The 6,900-nt window shown below is 50.1% G+C and overlaps 1 long non-coding RNA gene across 2 annotated transcripts; it reads right to left on the minus strand.

The window, feature by feature from the left end:
• Window positions 1-512: 512 nt before the first annotated feature.
• Window positions 513-6,444, minus strand: LOC311201238. 2 transcript variants are annotated; one of them, XR_014617856.1, is made up of 5 exons: window positions 6,372-6,444; window positions 4,592-5,048; window positions 2,520-2,757; window positions 1,663-1,759; window positions 513-822 (listed from the first exon to the last, which is right to left on the minus strand). It is a non-coding gene; the product is annotated as an uncharacterized lncRNA (long non-coding RNA). The 2 variants fall into 2 exon arrangements; XR_014617857.1 differs by lacking the exon at window positions 6,372-6,444 and having other exon boundaries at window positions 4,592-5,487.
• Window positions 6,445-6,900: the final 456 nt, after the last annotated feature.

A 6,900-nucleotide genomic window follows, 5' to 3' on the forward strand; every position in this document is an offset into this window, starting at 1 on the left:
CTCCCAACCCTACTGCGACCCCTCTGAGAGCCCTCGAACCCCACCATGGCCCCTGACCCCCGAAGGAACCCCCAACACCCCAAAAATAAGACCCCAGAGAGACCCCCCCAGAACCCCTCAGAGACACCCCCCCCCAAAGAGCCCCCCCACGATCCCCTAAAAAGGCCCTTAGGGCCCCCCACCTCCCCAAAGCCCACAAAGAGACCCCCCAAAAACCCAGACCCCCCAAACAGACCCCATAAAGAACCCTAACCACCCCCCAAAAAACCTGAGACTCCTTAAAGACGCCCCCAAGCCCCTCACATCCCCCCCAAAATGAGACCCCATAAAGATCCCCTCAAAGAACCCCACACCCCCCCTTAGAGAACCCCCCCCCAAAAGCCCTAGACCCCACCAAAAGGAGACCCTGTAAAGACCCCATAGTCCCCCAAAAAGAGCCAACCGCCCTGACTCAGGTGCTGCCAGCCCCATTGATGGAAAGATGCCACAACAACAGTGGCCTTGGCCACGCATTCTTGGAAACAACTGGTTCCCTCATCACCTCAGAATTTTTATTATTCAAAGGCATTTTACAACAATGTCCAATACAACATTAAACTGCTGCCAAGTATAACCCAGAAAATTGTTAGCCGATTCTCCTCTGTCGAAACCGTTGCCAGCTTTGGGCTGAGATGCCTCCAAGGTTTGGTCACCTTTGTCTTCAGCCAACATTGCCAAGTCTCTTTGCTGTTCTTCTGGATCCCCTGGAAGAATACTGGTGACTGCCTGGAGAAGTGACTCAATCTGCTCTTCTGTTAGTCTTTCCTCACTTTCTTCCACCACCTGCAGGTCAAAAACCAATACATTGTTATTCAATCCATACTTCCTTCCTCAGCTCCAAACAGGAAGACTCAGCCCCAGTAAATACTGCTTTCAATGGATGCAAGACGTAGCCTGAACTCATCACAAAAGCATTTTACAAAGTGGAACTCTTGTAATATTTATAACAACACAAAACAAAAAAGCTCCCTTGTTAGCCACGACAGCTGGCATGCCACAGTGAGACCCTGCTTCTGTTACAAGGAGAACACCACGCTCAGAACAGGCTTTCCTCCTAAAGCCTCTCAGCCTAAGAAAAAACAAACTAAAACACCCAAAGAATTCCCACAAACTAGAAACCCCCACAAAGCCCAAAAACCAAAGAAGCCACAAACCCCCATTAAAAACACACACAAACCCCAGACCCCACAAGAAAAGCTGCGGGAACTCAAAACACCACAGAAGCCCCTAGCCCTCCCCCAAACCCGCAACCCACAGAACCCCAAAGCCTTCAAAAGGCAGAGAACCAACCCCCCCCTTAGAACCCCAGTTAAAAAAAACAAACCAACAGAAAAACCTCACAAGCCCACACTAACCCCACAAATCCCAGAGCCTGTAAAAAAACCAACCCACCCAACCCCTATAGCCACAAAAACCAGGAAAAAAAAAAAAAAAATCAGTAAAACTACAAACACCTTACCAACCTCCTTGGCTCATTTTCTGAGAGGAGCCTGCACCAGCAGACAGACTAACACATTTTAATCGTAAACTCGGTTCTCTGCGTTCTTTCTCTGCCCCTTCTCTACATCCTTTTCTTTCCAACTACCCACAAGGCTGTCTAAACCAATGGATAGAAACACTAACCCAGGTAACAGTACATCCAGTTCAGATAAAGGCAATGAAATCACCAGCGCCAACACTACGACCTTCTTACAGGTACCACAAGCTCCCAAGAACTCACCTGTAACAGGAAAAGAGGAGAAACCATAGAGACTTTAAATGCAATACGCCAAAACCCGAAAGAGACTTATTCTTGTATATTGAATGTTAAAATCACATGCATAATTACAGAATTCTTCACAGCTGAAAAAATATTTTTAGAAGACGACCCTGACAGTCTACCTGCAACTGCTGCAAGATTTCTATAATAAACCCCCACAATTTTCTGTAATTAAAAAAAAAAAAAAAACACCAGGAAAGAATGCAATCAATCATCCAGGTAATTCTGAGTTAACTGATGCCCTGAATGGGACAAGTCGAACCCAAGCTAACACCAGCCAGTTTACTGCAATGCTTGTCTAGCATACACATATATAAATCAAAATGACATGTGGCTAGAGGCCAGGTGCAGAAAAAATAAGACATTTGCACACCACAGCAGACAACCTGCCGAGGGCCACGATATGATATGCTGCAGCAGAGTCTTGTGGCTGTTCGCTCAAACACGCTGGTGGAATAGTCTGCATAACCGGCCCTGGGCACGATTTACATGGGGTTTTCTAAGCTATGCCTGATGTGGCTAAGGGATTTTTACTGGGCAATCCTGGTTTAAGACCAGTCTCGGCTCCTAAGGAATGCCAGCCAACAAAGATGTTTTCAGCCGTTAACAAGAGGAACAGAAATCCAACGACGAGTTGCTGGTTTTAAAACGTGGAGTCATCATTGTGACAAATGGCACCACACAGATCTCTGTTAACACATTTGTAGACAAAGTGGAAGACCTGGGGTTGGGGACAGCTGTGCAACTCAGCCTTCATTTCCCGAGGGCAGGTATGCTCCGTCAGCTGCTGCCAGGTGTCATCGACAACAAGAAACGGGCTGCACTCTGCCGGCTTGTCCACCTCGAACTTCTCAGCGCAGAGCTGGCGAACATCTTCGGTGGTTATAGACAGTCTCACCAGGAAAGATCTTTCCTGTACATCCACAGTTAACTCCCTGGGACGCAACATGAAGGTGGTTCTGTAGAATGAGAAAACACACATCAGCAACTCAAAAACCCCAACAGCTGAAGCGTCAGCAACAAACCTGTCCCCACACTGAGACTCACCCCCGCGATTCCCACGCCCGACAGCCACCTCGCCAACTGCAATACTGGTGGCAAAACTGTGGCAAGCGGAACAGAAATTCCTAAGCCAACACCCTCCTTTCCTCATATTACACTCTAACCCTGCCATTACAGCCAAACAGGACTTGTCCTTCCGAGCAAAACCAGGAAACAAAATGCAGTGAGGCTAAGCAATGTCTGAGGCAGCAGGGTCGAGAGATGGTGCTGCTGCACTACTGCCACAAAACAGGCACCTCCTATCGCCGTGTCAGGCAGAAGGAATAAGAAAAAAGCCTCTGCCAGTGGCAGCAAACGGTGCTGATCCCCAAGTTACTGCATGATAAGCCATCTGCATTCTTATGCTGCAGCATGCAAAGTGTTTTAGGGTGCTTCAGTCCAGTCAGGACACTTTCATTGCATTAAACCGGTGACAATCTGGGGTCCGAGCCCGATTTAACCGGCTTTCCCATGACAGCTTTTTTTCTTTTTCACAGTAAGGCTTAGAGGGAAGCAGAAAGAAAGCTTCCTCGGCAACATTAGGCTAAACCCTCGTGGCAAAAGCTGGACCTTTTTTCTGTGTTGAAACTGACATGTTCTTACAACTCTGATAACGTGGAAAAAGTCTAAGTACACCCTACAAGGAAATGCAGTTCTACCTTTCAGAAAGCATTTAAAGAGGAAAAAAACCCAAGCAACAACTGGGGAAAAAGCAACCACAAACATCTTTTGAACACATGAACAAAGCAAGCTGCTGTAGCGTGCTTTTTTTAAAAAAAAGACATTAACTGTGGTTACAGACTAAAAAAGTTACAATTAAAGGAAGTGGAAAAATGGCACAGTGAGAAAGACCTGTTTATCAACTCAGCGGGTGCCAATGTCTGTATGCTAAACCAATCAGGCACGCTAAATCACAATGGCAAAGATGTACATTGCACAAAAGCAAGCCAGCAAAAGCTAACATTGAGAAGGTGGTTCTACCACTTAAGTTCCAAGAAGCACTCTTATCTTTAACAAAGTATTTTTACAGCTTGCAAACTGAAACACTGAAGCTTTGCAGCAGCATTTAAACCGGGTCAGGACTGACCCTGACGAAACAGGGCCTATCCCTTTCTGTTACCAGTGTGAAGCAATTATGAAAAATCAGCCCTAGAGGAGGAAAATCAAGCTGCAGTTTTAGTTCCTAATGTATGTAACACACAGATGTTTTTAAAAGCACGCGCTTTAGACAGACGGGACTGCTTCGAGAAGAGGCTGAAGCTCCCACAAGCACTCCTAACATATACTAAGTATCAAAGTTATTTATGGAGCGGCAGAAAATTGTACTCAATCATCCTCACAATATGGCATGTTTTGCCTTTTCATCCTAGAGATGGAGTGAGGACGAAGGCCTTCCGGGGTCTGATAGCTGATAAAACTGCAGGAGCCCATCACAAATGTAGCTACCACATTGTTAAGTCACGATGACTCCCCCTGCTCGATCGAAAATATCTCACCTCATAAGGCAGAGTCCATCAGTAGATTCCCAGGTCACACAGGCCTGCACTCTGCGAGCTGAACAGCTTTCTGTGCTTCCACTTTACAGTGGAACGATGAGACTCTCTTGTTATGCTACTGATGTGGCCAACTTTAGGACCACCCTTGGATGGATTTCTACTCCAACAATGTCATCAAAATCTGCGCTGTGAAGAAGAACCCACCTTCCCTAGTCCTTTGCTTCATTTTAAGAAAAATAAACGAATGACAGGTTACCTTCTCCATGCAGAAAACACAGATCCATCGATTCCACCACGTACTCAACTTCAGTATCCAGCTCCAGCATATCACACTGGGTGAGTAGGTGTGACAACACAGTCAAGAAGTCATCATTTTCATTCAGCCTCCCTGAGACAAAGGGAATAGAGACAGTCAGAGACAAACTGCGCTTTCCTTACCAGCCTCACCGTTTGAAAGGAAAGTGTCGCTTCGCTGCCTTCGCTGAGAAGTACATCTGTATTACTCTAGATCCTCCTGTAACCAGTGCGCAGCAAAGTGGGTGTCACCTGACACTGGCTGGACAGGACGCCAATGCCAGCTTCGTCCCATACTCTCTAGCGAGCGCAAATCTGACGATGCACACTTTGAGGCGTGCTCTCCTCAGGCAGCAACTCTGTCTTCTACAGGATCTGCTGGAGATGCCCCTCGTTTCATGAACTGCTGCCAACAGCACCTGCATTTATGGAGAATAAAGCATATTCAAGGGTCAGCTTGCTGCCTTGGACAGGGACAGTGAGATATAGAATGAAAAAAAAAAAAAGAACACCAGACAACAGGCTAGAGAAATTGTTGGAGAAAACAAGACAGGTGCAGATCACGACAAAGAGATGGAAAAGGAAAGTAACTGCAGTGGCCTGCAGGACAGAGATGGAAGATGAAAAAAGGAGGAAGAGAAAGCAGGAAAAAAGCACAGAGAGAAAAAGAAAAGGGAGAGGGAGATGAAGAAAGAGAAAGGGAGAGAAGAAAAGGGAGCAGGACAGTAGAATAGAGAAGTACAGGCAAGGGAAAAAAAAAAAAAATCAGAGGAGTAGTAAGAAAGGGCAGGGGTCAGTGGAGGGCTGGGAAGGACCAAGACTCACAAGAAGGACAACAGGTTCTGGATGGGTAACCACCCAACTCTTAAACTTTTGGGGACTTAATGGGTACAAGGTATCCAAGAAGAAAGCTCAAATAGCAAGCCAAACAGTAATGTCTCCAATGGGCTTGGACATTTCACAAGGGCAACAAAGGCTGACAAGGAAACAAAAGGCAGAGCAGAACCTGTGCTCCATTTTCATTTACCATAAAAAATTATAGAAACCCTGCGAGCCACGGAACCCCCAAAAACCCAATTAAAACCACAAAAGAAACCCAAACCAGAAAACCAACAAAAGACCAGAGCAAAATAACCACCGAGCCGAAGAAACCAGCAAACCCGGAAACCCCAGACACCACAAGAACCCCCGATAACCACTGAACGCCACAGCAGCCACAAGAGAAGCCCTAAGCCCTCCTCTGCCAAAACAGCCCCGCGAGACAGAAAACCCACAAGCCGCAACTAGAGAGAGACACAGACCCACGCAACCCCCCAAATCCCCCCAAACCTGCCAGCCCCGCGGCCCGGACACGCTCAGACTGACCGGAAGAGTCCAGTCGCGCCCCGCCCCGCCGGCCCCTTCGGTGCCCCGTGTCTCCCGTGCCGGCTGCTCGGGGAACGGGAGCTCTGGCCCGGCCGCACTCCCGAGCCCCCGCCGCGACCCCCTCCGCGCACTGCCCGCGCGGCGCGGAGCCCCCCCTCCCGGCCCAGACACCCCGCCGGACGCCGCGGAGACACGTCCCGGCACGGAGCGGCGCCGGCAGAACGCCGGCCGCGGCTGGGGGGGGGGGGTGGGGGGGTGGAAGGCGTGGCGCCTCGCCGCCCGCGCGCCCCGCACCGACCCCCGGCCCGCCGCGACCACTCGCGCCGCGACCCGCCGACCGCCCGGCCCCGCGACGGGCGGCGGAACCGGAGCCTCACCGGGAGGGAGCGCCGGCATCCCGACGGGCCACCTCATCGCCCCGGAAAGCACGGGCAGGCTCCTCGGGTCAGCTCCGCGGTTATACTGCCCGGAAAGGAGCGGAGCATGCCGGGATATACTGCCCCGGAAAGGAGCGGGGCATGCCGGGATACATTCCCCCGCGAGGGAGCGGGGCATGCCGGGATACATTCCCCCGGAAAGGAGCGGGGCATGCCGGGATATACTCCCCGGAAAAGACCCCCGAAGGAACCCCCAACACCCCAAAAATAGACCTTAGAGAGACCCCCCCAGAACCCCTCAGAGACCCCCCCCTAAAGAGCCCCCCCAAGGATCCCCTAAAAAGCCCCTTAGGGCCCCCCAGCTCCCCAAAGCTCGCAAAGAGACCCCCCAAAAACCCAGACCCCCCAAAGAGACCCCATAAAGAACCCTAACCCCCCCCCCCAAAACTGAGACTCCTTAAAGACCCCCCAAAGCCCCCCGCATCCCCCCCAAAATGAGACCCCCATAAAGATCCCCTCAAAGAACCCC

The sequence above is a fragment of the Gallinula chloropus genome, assembly GCF_964237585.1.
Source record: "Gallinula chloropus genome assembly, chromosome: 26".
Taxonomy (NCBI): domain Eukaryota; kingdom Metazoa; phylum Chordata; class Aves; order Gruiformes; family Rallidae; genus Gallinula; species Gallinula chloropus.